At 37.9% G+C, this 21,606-nt stretch overlaps 1 protein-coding gene and 1 pseudogene across 5 annotated transcripts in view; one reads left to right on the top strand and one right to left on the bottom strand.

Moving 5' to 3' along the window:
- ADK (adenosine kinase) overlaps positions 1 to 21,606 on the bottom strand; it is a 566,593-nt gene that overhangs the window by 327,484 nt on the left and 217,503 nt on the right. The gene's annotated exons all lie outside the window — the stretch shown is intronic.
- Positions 4,285 to 5,174, top strand: LOC102410191 (annotated as a pseudogene).

Here is a 21,606-nt window from a genome sequence, read left to right as displayed (position 1 = left end):
GAACTAAAAAGCCTCTTGATGAAAGTGAAAGAGGAGAGTGAAAAAGTTGGCTTAAAGCTCAACATTCAGAAAACGAAGATCATGGCATCTGGTCCCCTCACTTCATGGGAAATAGATGGGGAAACAGTGGAAACAGTGTCAGACTTTATTTTTTGGGGCTCCAAAATCACTGCAGATGGTGACTTCAGCCATGAAATTAAAAGATGCTTACTCTTTGGAAGGAAAGTTATGACCAACCTAGATAACATATTGAAAAACAGAGACATTACTTTGCCAACAAAGGTCCGTCTAGTCAAGGCTATGGTTTTTCCAGTGGTCATGTATGGATGTGAGAGTTGGACTGTGAAGAAAGCTGAGCACTGAAGAATTGATCCTTTTGAACTGTGGTATTGGAGAAGACTCTTGAGAGTCCCCTGGACTGCAAGGAGATCCAACCAGTCCGTCCTAAAGGAGATCAGTCCTGGGTGTTCTTTGGAAGGAATGATGCTAAAGCTGAAACTCCAGTACTTTGGCCACCTCATGCGAAGAGTTGACTCATTGGAAAAGACTCTGATGCTGGGAGGGATTGGGGGCAGGAGGAGAAGGGGACGACAGAGGATGAGATGGCTGGATGGCATCACCGACTCGATGGATATGAATTCGAGTGAACTCTGGGAGTTGGTGATGGACAGGGAGGCCTGGCGTGCTGCAATTCATGGGGTCGCAAAGAGTCGGACATGACTGAGTGACTGAACTGAACTGAACTGGATATTTTAGTATTAAGATTAAAAAACAATTTGCTGCATTTTAAGGACAGAGAGTCCAGAAATGCTGGTAATATTCAAGCAACTATTTAAAATGATAAAGTGATAGTTTCTCAGTCGTTTTTGATTCTTTGTGAGGTATAAACTATAGCCTGCCAGGCTCCTCTGTCGATGGAATTCTCCAGGCAAGAATATTGGATTGGGTGGGCCATTCTCTTCTCCAGGGGATCTTTCCCACTGAGGGATAGAACTGGGGTCTCCTGCATTGCTGGCAGATTCTTTATCATTTCAGCCACCAGGCAAGTCCCAATTAAACTGAGACCATAATAATAAAGAATTTCTAAGGTTAAAATTAATTTCTACGGTTAAACTCTTCTTTGATGATCATTAAATCCAGAAATATCTTGGATCTGATTATTTAAAAGATATTTCTGAGTCAAAAACAAAAGACAATCAGCCTAATAATTACCCCAAAGAAAATATATAAATGGCCAACACGTGCATAAAAAGATGTTCAATACCATTAGTCATTAGGGAAATAACACAGTGATAAAATACCACTGTATGTACAAGATTGGTTATAATTTTAAAGAAAAAAAGAAAAGAAAGGGTGAGGGGATCAATTCTGGCAAGGATCTGCACAAACTGGAACCCTTAATACATTTCTGATGAGAATGTACATTGTTGTTGCCACTGTGGAAAGAGTTTGGTAGTTCCTCCAGAAGCGCAGATTTACCATACGAACCGTCAATTAAATCCCTGCAGGTATATACTCAAATGAATAAAAAAGAGGCATTCAAACTCTGTGGACAACCCAAATGTTCATGAACTCATGAATAGATAACAGGATACAGCCATATAATGGAATTATTATTCAGTTACAGAAAGGAATCAAGTGCTAATACATATGACAATCTACATGAATCACAAAAATATTATTACATATAAGTAAAAGAAGCCAAATAAAAAAGGTCATATAAAGCAATGATTTCATTTACATGAAACATTCAGAAACAGCAAATCCACTGTAACAGATAACCTATCTGTGGGTGTCAGGGGCTGACAGGAGGGAGTGAGGAACGACCGCTTTCATTCTGGGGTTTCCATGTGGAGTGATGAAACACAGCCTAGAACTAGACACGGAGTATGCTTCCACAGTATTGTGAATTAAGTAAATTCTACTGAATTGTACACTTTAAATGATTCATTTTATGTTATGTGGATTTTACTTCAGTGAAAAAAGAACACACAAAAAAAGGAAAGCCTATTTATCCTGCTAACGTTACCCACTGAGGCATTCTAAAGAAGCAACATCACAAAATTTGTCTTTTAGTAGGGTTTTCAGCAGCTCTGTAGAAGACAAATTGGTGGAGAGACAAATAGCTGTAGTGAGAACAGAGGGAAATCATCCTATAATTGAGAAAAGAACAAATGAGAATAAGGGAGGAAGGAGTATCAGAGAAAAATAGAGGGGAACAGTGAAACCCAGGAGAGACTTTTCAAGACTGCCAAGCAGATAAAGGAGAGGAAATCACAAACAGTGCCTGACACTCCAGCTCAGTGTCCGAATATGTCAGAAAATGAGCTGGAAGTCATCTGTTAAGGGGCTATAAGAACCCAAGAGAAAACAGTGGGTAAAGTTTTAAAGAAGGAAAGAAACACTGCAAGAATTAAAAGAAGAAGATCCAGCTATGGAAAAGGAGGGAGAGGAACCAGAAAAGGAGGAAAACCTGAGGAACAAGTATCACAGAAGCGAAGCCAGAGAGGATTAAAGCTTCAAACTGGTGGTAGGGTCAACACTGATAAATGAGTCAAATGAGATGAGAACTATAAAGTGTTCAGTGGATTGGATGACCAAATCATAATCAGTGGCTCCTACTACCTGAGTTTCAGAGAAGTGGTAAGAACAATGAAGAGATAAAGAAGTATAGACTACATTTTCAAGAATTTCAACTGAAAATGAAACTAGATAGATAAGGCAGATTTTGGAGAGAGATTTTCTTATTTTATATTGGGATGAGAGAGAAATTAAGCACATTTATAACAAAGACAGTGAAGACCAGGGAGGGGATAAGATTTGAAGGTAGACTCAAGGATGAGAAGAAAAGCACAAATGAAGGATGTTAGATATAAAATGAAAGTGGAATAACTAATTCTCAAATATTAGATAGAAACAATGAAATAAAGATATGGATGCAGTTAAGCGTGACTACACAACAAGACACTGAAAACACTTCTTGAAAGCCAAAACAGTTGCTTAGTTGAGAAGCTGGGAAGGTATCTCCTGGTACAGGGATGAGAGAGTGGGTAGATGTGAGGATAGGAAAAAATTATTAACAAAAAATCTAGAGAAAATAAGAGAGAAAGCTAAAAGCAAATTAAAGAACTGAAAAGAAGTTTCACCACCTACCCTGTTGCTGAGAATGTAAACTGGTGCAGCCACTTACACGTAATGGGGAACATTACAAAGGTTCCTTAAAAAACTAAGAATAGAGTTGCCATATAATTGTGCAGTCCTACTCCTGGGAATATATCTAGGAAAACTCTTACTTAAACACCGTGATGTTCACAGCAGTGCTATTAGAGTAACTAAGGGTGGCTCAGTCATTCAAGAACTCGCCTGCATGCAGGAGACCCACGTTCGATCCCTGAGTTGGACGATTCCCTGCAGAAGGGAATGGCTACTCACTCCAGTCTTCTTGCCTAAAGAATTTCATGGACAGAGGAGCCTGGCGAGTTACAATCCACGGGGTTGCAAAGAGTTGGACATGAGTGAGCCACTAACAAGATGTGGAAGTAACCTAAATGTCCAGGAAGTAAGTCAGATAGAGGAAAGCAAATATTACATGATGTCACTTATTTGTGAATTTTAAAAGACGATACAAATGAACTTACTTACAAAACAGAAATAGACACACAGACAGAGAAAATAAGCTTATGGTCACCAACAGGATAAGTCAAGAGTTTGGAATTAACTTCTATACACAGCTACATAGAAAACAAGCAAACAACAAGGATCTATTGTGTAACACAGAGAACTATATCCAGTATGCTGTGATAAACTATAATGGAAAAGAATCTAAAAAAGAATAAATATATATAATAAATTTTATATATATAATCACTTTGGTGTACACTTGAAACTAACACAACATTGTAAATTAATAACTCAATTAAAAAAAGGAAAGAAAAGACGTTTCAGGGCGCAACTAAGTTACTTTGCCTATTTACAAAGAGCACGCATGATTTTATACAAATTTCTACTCATCAGTGGAATCAAGATTGCTGGGAGAAATATCAATAACCTCAGATATGAAGATGATATCTAAAGGCAAAAAGTGAGGAGAAACTCTTAATAAAGAGCCTCTTGATGAGGGTGAAAGAGGAGAGTTAAAAAGTTGGCTTGAAACTCAATATTAAACAAACTAAGACCATGGCATCTGGTCCCATCATTTCATGGCAAACAGAAGAAGAAAAAGTGCAAGTAGTGACAGTTTTTCTTTTCTTGAGCTCCAAAATCACTCAGGTGGTGACTGCAGCCATGACATTAAAAGACACTTGGTAAGGCAAATGGGCTTCGGCGGCCCCTTGGCGGGTGGCAGCAGTGGCCACAGCGCTTCCTCCTGGCCTTGTTCATGTCGGGGCCAGGCCCAGGGAACATGACGCCCTAGAGCCTGGCCTTTCCTGGGGTAGGGGTGGGAGGGGACGGGGTGGGGACCAGCCATGTCAGAGGTGACTCGAAGTCTGCTGCAGCGCTGGGACGCCAGTTTTAGGAAAGGCGGATCTGAAGAAGCTAGAACCAATCCTAAAGAATATTCTTACGTATAATAAAGAATTCCCATTTGATGTTCAGCCTGTCCCTTTAAGAAGAATTTTAGCACCTGGTGAAGAAGAAAATTTGGAATTTGAAGAAGATGAAGAAGAGGGTGGTGCTGGATTAGGGTTTCCTGATTTCTTTCCTGCCAGAGTTCCCAGTACTTAATTACCAAGGTTGCCATCAGAACCAGAAATGACGTTACTATCAGAATTGAGAAAACTGGCCTGAAAGATGCCAGGCAATGCAATGATCCCTATATTACAGTTAGGGTAAAAGACCTGAATGGCACAGATTTAACTCCTGTGCAAGATACTTCTGTGGCTTCAAGAAAAGAAGATACATATGTTCATTTTAATGTAGACATTGAGCTCCAGAAGCATGCTGAAAAATTAACGAAAGGGGCAGCTATTTTTTTTTAATTCAAACACTACAAGCCTAAAGAAAGGTTTACCAGTACCGAGTGTTTTGCTTTCATGGAGATGGATGAAATTAAACCTAGGATAATTGTAATAAAACTATACAAGAAACCCATTGACTTTAAAAGAAAGAAATTGCAATTACTGTCCAAGAAACCACTTTATCTTCATCTGCATCAAACTTTCCAAAAGGAATGATCCTGACATGAGCATCCTGGAACTTCTGTGAATCTCACCACTCCACAGAATCCATCATAGCTCTGTGTAGCATACGCACCCCTCAACAGGCAGGAAGCAAGCCGGACACAGGTTGGCAGACCAGAGGGAGTTCATTACAAGCTTTAGTACAGAATTCAAAGTTCAGCCACTGAAGAAAACAGACTCCTTTGGATACAGGCTTATTGTAGATCTTGAAACATTTTCACTTTCTTATTAATTGTGCAATTAATAGTCTCTTTTCTAATCTACCACTACTCCCGCCCTGCTTCCTGGAACAACACTGTTGTGGTTGGGATGTTCTTGTCTTCGAACATAATACAGCAATAAGAATGTGCTAGAATGTCCACTTCTGCTCCAATATGCTCTTTAGCAAACTTTGGGTGATGTGAGGAGGAAAGCATGAGACTTCGTTAGAGGAAATGGGACCAATTATGCTGCCCAAGGTAACTTTGGAAGTTTATAGCCTGCTCCTTAGGGACAGCCTCAATTCACCCCATCTCATGGCTTTCCTGCTGAGAAATCATGTGCCTTGGCCAGTCTCCCACATGGGAATATTTGCAGGTTGTAGCTGGGATTTTTCCAGATGACCAGATTGTTCTTCTGAAAGTGACCACATTTTTAGTCATGTTGGTTAGCTTTTTTCCTATATCACATTGTTACTCTTTCTGATAGTGATTCTAGGGTTAATGATGAAACCATCCCAGAATAATTACAAATTCTTAGTGGAGTTATAATGTCTTCTAAATCATGTAATCTAAAAATAATTTGAGTAAGATGCTAATGAGATATTGCAGGAACAACTGCTATTTTTCTGACAAGTGATTACAAAACCTTAAAACCTGCATACCTCTTCTACAGTGATGAGTATGCAAATCTGGAGATATTCTATTTTTTTTAATATAGGTAGATAGGATTGCAATTTATTTCCTGTTTAGATATACTGACATTCATCCATATGGAAATACGCAAGTCATTAGCTTATTATAATATGACTATTTACATTCTTTTGACTTAATAATGGAGCCTGGATAAAACTTTCATAGTACATACACAGTGGATATTTTACACAGAACAAGAAGATTTGGGGTGGATGTTCTGTGGGTCAGACGTGGAGCCCACATATTTAATATTCACTATTTTAAATGACCAACGCCAGAAGGCACAGAACGCAGTGCCCGTGCGTGGCCGATTTTTAAACTAGTGTAACAAGCCTGACCTTGGACGAGGGGTGTCTCCTCATGATAAGGAGCAGTGCCTGCACTTTGCTGGAGCAGCCGTGAAGAGATACCCCACGTCCAAGGTTAGAGAAACCCAAGTAAGACGGTAGGTGTTGTGAGAGGGCATCAGAGGGCAGACACACTGAAAGCATAATCACAGAAAACTAGTCAATCTAATCACACTAGGACCACAGCCTTGTCTAACTCAATGAAACTAAGCCATGCCGTGCTGGGTCACCCAAGATGGGCGGGTCATGATGGAGAGATCTGACAGAATGTGGTGCACTGGAGAAGGGAATGGCAAACCACTTCAGTATTCTTGCCTTGAGAACCCCATGAACAGTATGAAAAGGCAAAATGATAGGATACTGAAAGAGGAACTCCCCAGGTCGGTAGGTGCCCAATATGCTACTGGAGATCAGTGGAGAAATAACTCCAGACAGAATGGAGGGATGGAGTCAAAGCAAAAAGAATACCCAGCTGTGGATGTGACTGGTGATAGAAGCAAGGTCCGATGCTGTAAAGAGCAGTATCACATAGGAACCTAGAATGTTAGGTCCAAGAATTAAGGCAAATTGGAAGTGGTCAAACAGGAGATGATGAGTGAACGTCAACATTCTAGGAATCAGCGAACTAAAACGGACTGGAATGGGTGAATTTAACTCAGATGACCATTATATCTACTACTGTGGGCAAGAATCCCTTAGAAGAAATGGAGTAGCCATCATGGTCAACAAAAGAGTGCAAAATGAAGGACTTGGATACAATCTCAAAATGACAGAATGATCTCTGCTCGTGTCCAAGGCAAACCATTCAATACCACAGTAATCTAAGTCTATGCCCCAACCAGTAATGCTGAAGAAGCTGAACGGTTCTATGAAGACCTACAAGACCTTTTACAACTAACACCCAAAAAAGATGTCCTTTTCATTATAGGGGACTGGAATGCAAAAGTAAGAAGTCAAGAAACACTTGGAGTAACAGGCAAATTTGGCCTTGGAATACGGAATGAAGCAGGGCAAAGGCTAATAGAGTTTTGCCAAGAGAATCTACTGGTTAGCAAACACCCTCTTCCAACAACACAAAAGAACACTCTACACATGGACATCACCAGATGGTCAACACCGATATCACACTGATTATATTCTTTGCAGCCAAAGATGGAGAAGCTCTATACAGTCGGCAAAAACAAGACTGGGAGTGACTGTGCCTCAGATCATGAACTCCTTATTACCAAATTCAGACTTATATTGAAGAAGTGGGGAAACCAATAGACCATTCAGGTAGGACCTGAACAAATCCCTTATGACTATACAGTGGAAGTAAGAAATAGATTTAAGGGACTAGATCTGATGGATAGAGTGCCTGATGAACTATGGATGGAGGTTCATGACACTGTATAGGAGATAGGAATCAAGACCAACTCCAAGAAAAAGAAATGCAAAAAAGCAAGATGGCTGTCTGAGGAGGCCTTAGAAATAGCTGTGAGAAGAAGAGAAGTGAAAAGCAAAGGAGAAAAGGAAAGATATAAGCATCTGAAGATTTGGGAGAATGGCATTGAAACTTGTAAAATATCATGTATGAAATGAGTTGCCAGTCCAGGTTCGATGCACGATACTGGAGGCTTGGGGCTGGTGCACTGGGACGACCCAGAGGGATGGAATGGGGAGGGAGGAGGGAGGAGGGTTCAGGATGGGGAACACATGTATACCTGTGGCGGATTCATTTTGATATTTGGCAAATCTAATACAGTTATGTAAAGTTTAAAAATAAAATAAAATTAAAAAAAAAAATGCAGAGTTCCAAAGAATAGCAAGAACAGAGATAAGAAAGCCTTCCTCAGTGATCAATGCAAAGAAATAGAGAAAAACAACAGAATGGGAAAGACTAGAGATCTCTTCAAGAAAATGAGAGACCAAGGGAACATTTCATGCAAAGATGCACTTGATAAAGGACAGAAATAGTATGGACCTAAAAGAAGCTGAAGATATTAAGAAGAGGTGGCAAGAATACACAGAAGACTGTACAAAAAAGATCTTCATGACCAAGATAATCACAATGGTGTGATCACTCACCTAGAGCCAGACATCCTGGAATGCGAAGTCAAGTGGGCCTTAGAAAGCATCACTACGAACAAAGCTAGTGGAGGTGATGGAATTCCAGTTGAGCTATTTCAAATCCTGAAAGATGATGCTGTGAAAGTGCTGCACTCAATATGCCAGCAAATTTGGAAAACTCAGCAGTGGCCACAGGACTGGAAAAGGTCAGTTTTCATTCCAATTGCAAAGAAAGGCAATGCCAAAGAATGCTCAAACTACCGCACAATTGCACTCATCTCACACGCTAGTAAAGTAATGCTCAAAATTCTCCAAGCCAGGCTTCAGTAATACGTGAACCGTGAACTTCCTGATGTTCGAGCTGGTTTTAGAAAAGGCAGAGGAACCAGAGATCAAATTGCCACATCTGCTGGATCATGGAAAAAGCAAGAGAGTTCCAGAAAAACATCTATTTCTGCTTTATTGACTATGCCAAAGCCTTTGACTGGGTGGATCACAATAAACTCTGGAAAATTCCAGACCACCTGACCTGCCTCTTGAGAAACCTATATGCAGATCAGGAAGCAACAGTTAGGACTGGACAGGGAACAACAGACTGGTTCCAAATAGGAAAAGGAGTACGTCAAGGCTGGATATTGTCACACTGCTTATTTAACTTTTATGCAGAGTACATCATAAGAAACGCTGGGCTGGAAGAAGCACAAGCTGGAATCAAGACTGCCAGGAGAAATATCAATAACCTCAAATATGCAGATGACACCACCCTTATGGCAGAAAGTGAAGAGGAACTAAAAAGCCTCTTGATGAAAGTGAAAGTGGAGAGTGAAAAAGTTGGCTTAAAGCTCAACATTCAGAAAACAAAGATCATGGCATCTGGTCCCATCAGTTCATGGGCAATAGATGGGGAAACGGTGGAAACAGTGTCAGACTTTATTTTTGGGGGCTCCAAAATCACTGCAGATAGTGATTGCAACCATGAAATTAAAAGACGCTTACTCCTTGGAAGGAAAGTTATGACCTACCTAGATAGCATATTAAAAAGCAGTGATATTACTTTGCCAACAAAGGTCCATCTAGTCAAGGCTATGGTTTTTCCTGTGGTCATGTATGGATCTGAGAGTTGGACTGTGAAGAAGGCTGAGCGCCGAAGAATTGATGCTTTTGAACTGTGGTGTTGGAGAAGACTCTTGAGAGTCCCTTGGACTGCAAGGAGATCCAACCAGTCCATTCTAAAGGAGATCAGTCCTGGGATTTCTTTGGAAGGAATGATGCTAAAGCTGAAACTCCAGTACTTTGGCCACCTCATGCAAAGAGTTGACTCATTGGAAAAGACTCTGATGCTGGGAGGGATTGGGGGCAGGAGGAGAAGGGGACGACAGAGGATGAGATGGCTGGATGGCATCACCGACTCGATGGAAATGAGTTCGAGTGAACTCTAGGAGTTGGTGATGGACAGGGAGGCCTGGTGTGCTACAATTCATGGGGTCGCAGAGTTGGACACGACTGAGCTACGGGACTGAACTGAATGAACAAGCCTAGTCATACCATTCAGTATGTTTGCTTTTTAAAATAAGTAACTACAATTAAGTTCCAGCTGTTACACTTCAGGAGACCTAGTCTCCACTTTCAGTTGTCTGTCGAGTGAATTCTCTTTACTATGATAGATGTGCAAATTCCTAACGAAATTGTCTTGCCTCTCATCTTGATTAGGTTAATTCCAAAATCATTCCACCCACAATATCTTGAGGGGATGAAGAATTTGCCTTAATAAATTATCTTGTTTTTCATGCAAAAAAAAAAAAAAAAAAAAAAAAGACTTGGTTCTTGGAAGGAAAGCTATGACAAACCCAGAAGTCATTATTTAGTTGCTAAGTTGTGTCCAACTCTTTTGTAATCCCATGGACTGTAGGCCACCAGGCTCCTATGTCCATGGGATTTCCCAAGCACAAATAGTGGAGTGGATTGCCATTTCCTTCTCCAGGGAACCTTTATGACCCAGGGGTCAAACCTCTGTCTCCTGCATTGCAAGTGGATTCTTTACCACTGACCCACCAGAGAAGCCCCCGTAACAAGCCCAGATAGTATATTAAAAAGCAAAGATACCACTTTGTCAACAAAGATCCATATAATCAAAGCTATGGTTTTTCCAGTATTCGTGTATGGATGTGAGAGTTGGGCCATAAAGAAGGCTGAGCACTGAAGAATTGATGCTTTCAAATTGTGGTGCTGGAGAAGACTTTTGACAGTCCCTGGGACAGCAAGGAGATCAAACCAGTCAATCCTAAAGTAAATCAACTGTGAATACTCATTGGAAGGACTGACGCTGAAACCTCAAAACTATGGCCACCTGATGCAAAGAGGCCACTCACTGAAAAAGACCCTCATGCTAGTAAAGATTGAAGGCAACAGAAGATGCAGGTAGGAGAGGATGAGACAGTTAGATGGCATCATCAACTCCGTGGACATGAATTTGAGCAAATTCAGGGAGACAGTGGAGTACAGAAGAGCTTGGTGTGTGAAGTCCATGTGGTTGCAGAGTCAGACACGACTTAGTAACTGAACACCACCTCCAACCCATTGCTTATACAGAAATCACCCAGATTTCTCACATGCTATGCAATTTCAAATAACTATGTTTCAGAATATCACAAACTAGACAGTATTTATAAATTACATATCTTGATCAAATTTTTTCATAATAGTTTCACTGTACTTAGAAAATATGGCTATATTTACATATAGATCTGTACAGATATAACAAGTATTTGTTGATGACAGCTTAGTTAAAACAAAAACACCTTTGTCTTCCTCCTGCAGCCAAACGTAAGATAGAGAATTCTTCACTCTGAGGGAGGAAGCTTTAGTCTGTTTCTTATCTCTTAATAGTAACTATAATATATATAATGTGAAACGTATATATTGTGAAAGGGTTTGAAAATAAAACCATATTCATATACAAGTAATCTGTAAGCTTTTGTAGAGATTCTCAAAATAGAAAAAGCTGCATTCTTTTGGTCACAAACAATCTTTACATATATATCTCACAATGAAATCTGAAATAAATGGCCCATAGGTTAGACACAGATAATGTTAAATCAACTGTTCAATGCATCATGCTTAGTTTTAGAAGCCTATGCTAATGCTAAATCTAGGGATTTTTCTAAAATGTTCTATAACTTACATTACAAATGATTCCTCAAAACACAGGATTAATAATACCCAAAATATCACATAAGGAGTGTCACTTAAAATCAATATTTTTGGATATTCAGTTCAGTTCAGTTCAGTTCAGTCACTCAGTCGTGTCCAACTGTCTGCGACCCCATGAATCGCAGCACGCCAGGCCTCCCTGTCCATCACCAACTCCCAGAGTTCACCCAGACTCATGTCCATCGAGTCAGTGATGCCATCCAGCCATCTCATCCTCTGTCGTCCCCTTCTCCTCCTGCCCCCAATCCCTCCCAGCATCAGAGTCTTTTCCAATGAGTCAGCTCTTCGCATGAGGTGGCCAAAGTACTGGAGTTTCAGCTTTAGCATCATTCCTTCCAAAGAAATCCCAGGGTAATTCTATAACAAGTATAAAGATACTCTCTAATTTTTTTTTTGGCCAGCTTCATGGCATGTAGGATCCTAGTTGTTCAAGCAGGGATCAAAACCATGTCCCCTTCATTGGAAGTATGGAGTCCTAACCACTGGCCTGCCAGGAAATTCCCACAATTTTTATTCAAGGTCATTGTACTTTTATTTTTCAATGTGTTCTAATTATACAAAACCTATATTGTTATAAAAAGAATTTCATCCTGAGATATTCCAGCCACAGCCTATCACATTTTTTAGTGTAACGTATGGGGATGAGGAGGAAAACATTCAGACTGCTCATGAGTCAAAGGTGAAAAGTGAAGGTAAAAGTTGTTCCGTTGTGTCCGACTCTTTGTGACCCCATGGACTATACAGTTGGTCCAGGCCAGAATACTAGAGTGGGCAGCCTTTCCCTTCTCCAAGGGATTGTCCCAACCCAGGGATCGAACCCAGGTCTCCCATACTGCAGGCAGATTCTTTACCAGCTGAGCCACAAGGGAAGCCCAAGAATACTGCAGTGGGTGGCCTATCCCTTCTCCAGCTGATCTTCCCGACCCAGGAGTTAAACTGGGGTCTCTTGCATTGCAGGCGGATCCTTTTTTTTTTTTTGTAGGCGGATTCTTTACCAACTGAGCTATCAGAGGGAGAGTCAAAGGTAAAAGTATGCAAATGTGATATAAAATATGTATTTGTCTGCTTTCATCAAATTCTAGCCACTAGCACAATATTTTCTGGTTGTATTATCTACCTATAAAAAATGCCTCAGTTCAAACTACAAGTCTGCTACTTACTAACCATGACCAAGCGAGTACCTTGTGATACACATGTGCAGTGTTATAAATGATCTCAGCTGTTACACAGCTGTGCAAAGTCACTGTTTCCAGAATATGGGGCAAGAGGGCGTGAGAGTGTGGGGCAACAGAGCCTGATTGGCACCATCTTGTTAATTTCCCCACAATAATCATATCTAACTAATTATGAAGTATTATTATATTATTAAATAGTTGAATCACTTGCCCAAGATCACTCAGCTACTTGCTAGCAGAGCATGGAGTAGACTTTCTACTTTGTGAGTTCCCATCAGGCCTTTGACTGTTTCTATCATCCCAGATATTTATAAAGTTTTCCATAAGACTATACAAATAATGTCTTCAGCTCTAAATAGCCATAAAAGAGTTAAAGTTCACATTATTTTTGATAAGATATGACATTCATTTAAAAATAATAATTTTTTTCATATCTATTTTAGGACTCCATGGATAATTATCAAAGCATACTAAGGCTGAAGGAACTGTGTTATGGGGGTATCTTTACTATTTATAAAGGAATTGTATTGAGGCCCAGAGATGCAATTTATCCAGCTAAAAAAACTCACATAGGTACTAGAATATTTCTGTGAGAGTCAATGAAGCTGTGTATGTGATTCATTTCAGGGCAGGATAGGATTTGCTGTATGGATAAGAATATAGAAATTACCAGCTTGCCTCTGGCAGTAAACTTACTCCAGATGCTCAAAAGAATGATGAGTTCATTTTTTCCTATTCCCATATGAAACTTCTGCTTAACAGTGGTAATCAGTAGAAAAACTAAAAAAGCCAAAGGTTTACTTGCCTGCATTACAAGTCTTACACTAATTCGTTGAATACATATTTTGACCACTATTTTAAAGTGAGGGTTTTTTGAAAAATGAAAATCTTTATTAATGTAGAATGATTAACAGTGTTTATAAAATCTTACTTCTTCTCCATACATTTTTATGTATGTAATCCAGAAAAACTATTTTTTTTAATCCCTAAGGAACTCTATACACAAAATTAGACATTTCAAAAACAAGACTGCTTCTTTAAAACATTATGAAACACTTTTATAATTTGTATTTAAGTGATTTTAGTGTTCTCACTTTTTAAGATTTTTTTTTTTTTTAAGGAAAAAAAAAAAATGTAAGAAATGTATCCCAGAAGTCAACTGATTAGAGACTGGAAATCAGTGAAAATTTAGACTAACTTGCATTAACTACAAGCTAATTAAACAATTGCATTGGATGAGGCCAATCCATGTTAAAATTACACACTATTATGACTTAAAAGCATTTATCAGTATGCAACAAACTGTCAATATAAAAATTTAAACTATCAGAGAAAAATCTAAATGATACATAAGTTCAACTAAAAAATATGATTATATTTAACATTATAATATTTCTCCATGCCAGAAGATCACGTTATAAGATATAACTATTATACTCATTATTCAATATAATAAAAATCCAGTGTTTAGGAAACTTCAAATCACTATTTTTTAATTCATTTCATGACATGAAAATAAGGGAAATGAATTTACAACTCAAAAAATAACAGAACTTTCAAAATGCAATGAAACTTAATCTTATTAAATATTTCATCGAAGGCCTTAGTAAAAACAAGCTGAGTTTTATAGAAAAAGTAGGAAACAATTTGTGGACTAGTATACCAATTCATGGAAATAAAATAATGAGACAAATCTCACAGTTTCATATCAATAGTCCTGATACTTTTATATAAAAATATTTATGTTTGTCTAGAAGAAACACACCTTACATAAAAAGCTACAAACAGATTGAATGTAAAAGGGTGGGAAGTGATGTATCATGCAAATATCCAGAAGAGACCTGAAATGGCTATTGTAATAAAAAAATAGACATAAAAATTAATTAGGTAACTCAGATAAGATGGGTAATACAATGAATAGAATGACCACAAACTACTGAAACTGACTCATGAATAAACACGTAATCTTTAGAAACTAATACAACTAGTGAAGTAATTAGTAATCAAAAACTACCCACAAATGAAAAAGATCAGATGACTTCACCACTGAATTCTAACAAATATTTAAAAAAGAATTTAAAAATTCTCCACAGATTCTTCCAAAAAACAGAAAAAAAAAGACAAACCCCAATTCATTTTATAGAGCAGTATTACCATGATACCAAACCACAGATAGAAATAGGGTAATTACAGACCAATACATCTTATGAATATAATGTAAAAATCCTCAGTAAAATATTAGCAAAAACAAATCCAGCAATGTATAAAAATGAATTATATAATATAACCAATGAGATTTAATCCCAGGAATGCACGATTGGCTTAACATCTCAAAACCAACTAATGTTATATAGCATATCAACAGTATAGAAAACAAAACTCATATGCTTATAACAACAAACGCAGAAAAGACACCTGGCAAATCTAACACTGTTTCAAGTTTAACAGATTCAACAAACTAGTAATAGACAGGAACTTCTTGAATATGATAAAGAACATTTAAGAAAAATACACAGTAAACATCATTGTGAATGACAGGATACTTGGCCCTCAGACAAGGAACAACACAAGGATGTTTACTCTTATCACTTCTCTTCAACATTATACTAGATCCCTGCTTATTTAACTTATATGCAGAGTGCCTCATTTGAAATCCCAGGATGGATGAAGCACAAGCTGGAATCAAGATTGCTGGGAGAAATAGCAACAACCTCAGATACGCAGATGATACCACTTTAATGACAGAAAGTGAAGAGGAACTAACAAGCCTCTTGATGAAGGAGAAAGAAAAGAGTAAAAAAGCTGGCTTAAAACTCAACATTCAAAAAACAAAGATCATGGCATCTGGTCCTATCACTTCATGGCAAACAGATGGGGAAAATGTGGAAACAGTGTCAGATTTCATTTTCTTGAGCTACAAAATCAGTACGGATGGTGACTGCAGCCACAAAATTAAAAGATGCTTGCATCTTGGAAGAATAACGATGACAAACCTAGACAATGTATGAAAAAGTAGAGACATCATTTTGTCGACAAAGGTCTGTATAGTCAAAGCTATGGTTTTTCCAATAGTCATGTATGGATGTGAGAGCTGGACCATGAAGAAGGCTGAGTGCCGAAGAACTGATGCTTTCAAACTGTGGTGCTGGAGAAGACCCCTCAGGGTCCCTTGCACAGCAAGGAGATCAATCCAGTCACTCCTATAGGAAATCAATCCTGAATATTCATTGGAAAGACTGACAGAAGCTGAAGCTTCAATACTTTAGCCACCTGATGTAAACAGCTGACTAATTGGAAAAGACCCTGATGCTGGGAAAAACTGAGGGCAAGAGGAGAAGCGGGCAACAGAGGATGAGATGGTTGGATGACATCACTGATTCAATGGACATGAGCAAACTCAGGGAGATAGTAAAGGACAGAGAAGACTGGGGTGCTGCAGTTCATGGGGTCACAGGAGTCAGACACAACTTAGCCACTAAACAACAACAACAAAGAGGCATTAGTCAAGGCAAGTAGGCAAAAGAAACAAATAAACAAATGGGTTCCAAACTGGAAAGGAAGAAGGAAAAGTATTTGTATTGTGTTGACCAAAAAGTTTGTTTGGGTTTTTCTGTACGATGTTATGGAACACTCAAATGAACTTTTTGGCCAAACTAATAGATAACATATTTAGTACATTGAAAACCGTAGGGAATTCACTGAAAAATATAAGAACTTAGTTCAGAAATATTAGAAATGAGTTCAGAAAAGCTACAGGAAATAAGATCAAAATTTAAATAATGAATTCTATCTCTATAAACTTGCAATGAACAACTGAAAAATGAAATTTAAAAACTAATTCAATTTACAATAACACCAAAATGAAAAAATATGGACGTCCTTGGTGGTCCAGTCGTTAAGAATCTGCTGGTCAATGCAGGGAACGCGGGTTTCATCTCTCTTCTGGGAAATTCCCACATGCTTGGGAGCAACTAAGCCCATGAGCCCAATTAATGAACCTGTGCTCTAGATCCCTCGGGGCACAACTACTGAGCCCACAAGCAGAAACTACTCAAGCCCACGAGCCTAGAGCCTGTGCTCCACAACAAGAGAACTACCACAATGAAAAGCCCAGGCACTGCAGTGAGAGCAGCCCCCACTTGCCGCAGCCAGAGAAAGCTTGCACACAGCAATGAAGACCCAGCACAGCCAAAAACAAATTATTTTTTTAAATAAAATATATTTGGAAATACTTTCTTTTAACGTGAAAAACTTCTGAAAACTATAAAACACTGTTGAAAGAATTTAAAGATCTAAACAAATGAAAAAAATCCCACTTTTTCAGAGTCAGAAGACTTCACACAGTTAATATGGCCAGCAATACCCACATTGATCCTAATCAGAGTCCAAGCTGTATTTTTTGTAGAAATGTGCAAGCTGACTCCAAAATTCATGTGGAAAACACATGAAGGAGAACCAGAGAGTGATAGCTGAAGAGTATGGGGTTTCTTTTTGAAGTAACAAAAAGGTACCAAAATTGACACTGGTGGTGGCCACACACATTTGTGAATACAGGGAAAACCATGGACCTGTACCCTTTCAATGGTTAAAAGTCTGGCAGACGAACTATACCTCAATAAAATTATTTTTTTTAAGTAGCATGAGAACAAAGGTTTAAAAAGTTAAAGCACGGTTTTAAAGGTACCAAAGAGTGGTAACATTTGTGCTAAGTACATATTTTACTGTTCTGAGTCTTTTAAAATTTGAAAATACCCATATAGCAACAATTAACTATAATAGCACAAACTGAGCGTGCTAGTCTTGCATTTTTCATAAGTAAACAACTGTCAAACAATTTTCAATAAAATGACAGTCAAATAAATATATACAAAACCCCAAGAATAGTTACTTGTGTTATGTAAGGAGCTGCATGACATGGGGAACTATTAGGAGAGCTAACACATGGTGGATTTTCCAATAAGTCAGCCCAAACATATATAAAACTCTGAAGAGGCCACACAGAGCAAAACAAAACCAGAGACAGCAAGAAGCAAAAGTAATGATTTCCAAAATTATTTCAATGTACACAATATAGTATGGCAAGTGTAAGAAATCTTGGGAAAAGGATGATAAAAATTAAAATTTAAATGTTAAAAAAACGAAATTAGGACATTGCATCAAATATACTTGTGTTAGTATACTATAAAAGGAAGAAAAAAAACTGTAAGTAGAAAACTGTAACTTCGGATATCACAAAGGTCATGTGTGCGCATGCTAAGTCACTTCAATCGTGTCCAACTCTGCAACCGTTTGGACTACAGCCCACCAGGGTTCTCTCTCCATGTGATTCTCCAGGCAAGAATACTGGAGTGGGTTGCCATGACCTCCTCCAGGGGTTCTCCTCAACCCAGGGATAGAACCCACATCTCTTATGTTCTCTGCATTTTCAGGCAGGTTCTTTACCACTAGTGCCACCTGGGAACTGTACCTTTGGATATCACAAAGGCCAGAGCACAAGAAAATGAGGACAAATGTCCATCATTCAGGCCAGTCATAAAATTTTTCTTATTTTAAATTTCTGACATAAAGGATAATGGTATATGTCTAATGAATAGTTTATTAAGAAATATGTCTTATGGAAGAAGGTTGTACTGTTTTTTAAAAAAGCATTTGAAAGACAGTGTCCAATGTTCTGCATATCATACTAATCCTGGTATAATTAGCAAATGGACAATTAAATATTGATTGATAAATTTCTCTTACAAAAATCTGACAGTGCATTTTAATTTTTCAAAATTATATACAATACTTAAAATTCATAATACATGTTATACAAGTGATTAAAACAGTAAGAAAGCACAAATTCTCCCACAAATAGTAATTTCTTAGTTTTACTCCACTGGCTGCCAGTTTTATATATTTTCTTCCAGAATTTCCAGTGTTATGTGTATTTATTTCTTGACTCTATTTTGATCCCCTGGTCTTTAATCTATTGTATCTAGATATATACAATAAAATTATATATTCTAGACTTCCCAGAATAATCCATATTTCTACTCACTTTATCAAAACAAATGGTACATAGGCCCTCATTTTCATAAAAGATGAAAATGCTTAGTTTTGAATAGTAATAGAGTTCCCAAGGAGAAGGCAATGGCACCCCACTCCAGTACTCTTGCCTGGAAAATCCCATGGACGGAGGAGCCTGGTAGGCTGCAGTCCATGGGGTCAGGAAGAGTCGGACATGACTGAGCAACTTCACTTTCACTTTTCACTTTCATGCATTGGAGAAGGCAATGGCAACCCACTCCAGTGTTCTTGCCTGGAGTATCCCAGAGATGGGGGAGCCTGGTGGGCTGCCGTCTATGGGGTCACACATGACTGAAGTGACTTAGCAGCAGCAGCAGCAGAGTTCCCAAACTAGGAACCAGAATACATCTTCTGAAACCTGGTTCAAACAATATTTTTAGAATGAAAAGTCACTAGGTGCAGAAATAAAAACTATCGTACTTGTCAAAGTGTCAAAAAGTGTATGAGAATATAGGGAAATAACCAAGTTTTTCCTCATATAATATAAGCAGTGCAAAATTCTGACACATGATGAAACACTGAAAACATTTCCTTAGATAATTAACCACTATCATATACCTTTTTCTTTTCATCATACCAAAAAACACTATTTATTTTCTGGTCAGTAGATTTGAATCCTAAAATTATACTTAATAAATATAAATTGACAAATACTTTTTTTAATCATAGATAATTTATAGTAATAGAATATGTTAATATCAGCTCAAATAGTTTAAATTTCTTCATATGCAGGTGAAAAATGGTCCTTCAAAACAGAAGGGAATTTCATCAAGTCGTTTAGAAATAACATTGAAATAAAAAAGAGAGCAGACAAGACTTACTGTTGACCTCTGGGTTCCTTCAATATAGAAGTACTATAAAGGAAGAGGAAGTTAGCATTGATATAGTAAAGAAACTTTCACGTTAATATATCATTTTTTCAGAAAAAGGGAAAGTCTGCAAAATCTGAAAAAGTGATTTATCTTCAGGTGAATAAAATGAACAGCAATTGATCTTACACTCAGGGAGTGATATTTCTTCTACCAGTTACAAATAAATCTCTGTTAAGTATCACTAGAATAGGTTGGGTGCTCTCATCTTTTCAATAATTTATTAATATGTTTAAGATTTAGGATGTACTCCAAAATTTTATACCAAACGACACTGTTGGTTGATTAACTTTCCCATTATTTGATTACTCTGTACATATGTAAAATGAATTCGACTTGGCATAGAAGCATATATCTGAGTAGAAACAAAGATTTTGAAAGAAGAGTGTCAGAGTAAGACTTCCACAAGAAAGTCACATTTAAGCTGAGATTCAAGAAATGGGCACAAACAGGTCAAAAAAAAACAAAAAGAATGTTACAAGTAGGAAAGATTATAGATTTATATCAATGAGATGAGTGACCATCAAAGGTTTTAATTTACAACCTAGAATTCTTAAGAAATCATGAGTGTTCTCTAATTTAGTCTATAAAGTAGATCATTTAAAAATGAAATTATTTTATTTATATTTGCAACCTTGAAATTCTGTGAAAAGGTTTACAACAGACAAGGAAACACTTGACAAAATTAAATTTTATACAATTAGTTTCATAGTCTTTTAAGCCCTAACTTAAAAAACACTTTAAATTACATATTATGGGATTACTCTGTAATGAAGAATCAGCTTACAAGATGTAAAAGAATGTCAATAAATAAAACATACTGAGTAACCAAATACTAATTTCAGATTCACAAGAAATTGCAAAAAATAGTATAGAAGGCTCCTACATTACCTTCACCCAGTTTTCCCTAAAGATGATGTATTATATAACCATAGCTCATTTTCAAATCCAGGAACTTGACATTGGTACAATCCTAAACTACAGATCTGATTAAGATTTCACTAGGTTTCACATGCATTCTTGTTTGTGTATGTGTACAGTTTATAAAATCTTAACGGTGTACAGATTTGTGCAACTACCACAATCAAGATATAGAACCATTCCATCACCACCAAGACAGCTTTTTGTGAAAATTCTTTCTATTTACACTATCTTTCACCTTCATCCCTAAACCTCTGACAACCATTTTAATATATTTCAAAACTACATATATTTTTAATTCCAAGGATATTATATAATTAGAATCACATAGAATATAACCATTTGCAACTGGTTTTTTACCTTCAGTGTGACCCCCCTTGAAATCCATGCAAATTGTTGTCTGACTGCTACTGCTACTGCTAAGTCACTTCAGTCGTGTCCGACTCTGTGTGACCCCATAGACAGCAGCCCACCAGGCTCCCCCGTCCCTGGGATTCTCCAGGCAAGAACACTGGAGTGGGTTGCCATTTCCTTCTCCAAGGCATGAAAGTGAAAAGTGAAAGTGAAGTAGCTCAGTCATGTCTGACTCTTAGCGACCCCATGGACTGCAGCCTACCAGGCTTCTCCATCCATGGGATTTTCCAGGCAAGAGTACTGGAGTGGGGTGCCATTGCCTTCTCCAATTGTTGTCTGAAAAAATATTTTATTATTTTTTTAAAGCTGAGTAGTATTTCATCGTACAGATGTATCACAATTTAGCCATTCATTTGATAAAAGTTATTTGGGTTGCTTCCAGTTTGGGGTAATAACAAAGTGCTATGAATATAGTGTAGGAAGTCTTTGCAGGAATGTAAGTTTCATTTCTCTATGACAAATGCTCAGGAATGTGACTG

This window comes from Bubalus bubalis, chromosome 4 (genome assembly GCF_019923935.1).
Source record: "Bubalus bubalis isolate 160015118507 breed Murrah chromosome 4, NDDB_SH_1, whole genome shotgun sequence".
Taxonomy (NCBI): Eukaryota; Metazoa; Chordata; class Mammalia; order Artiodactyla; family Bovidae; genus Bubalus; species Bubalus bubalis.
Note: the sequence above shows the minus strand (reverse complement) of the source record. Positions and strands in the feature narration are given on the sequence as shown.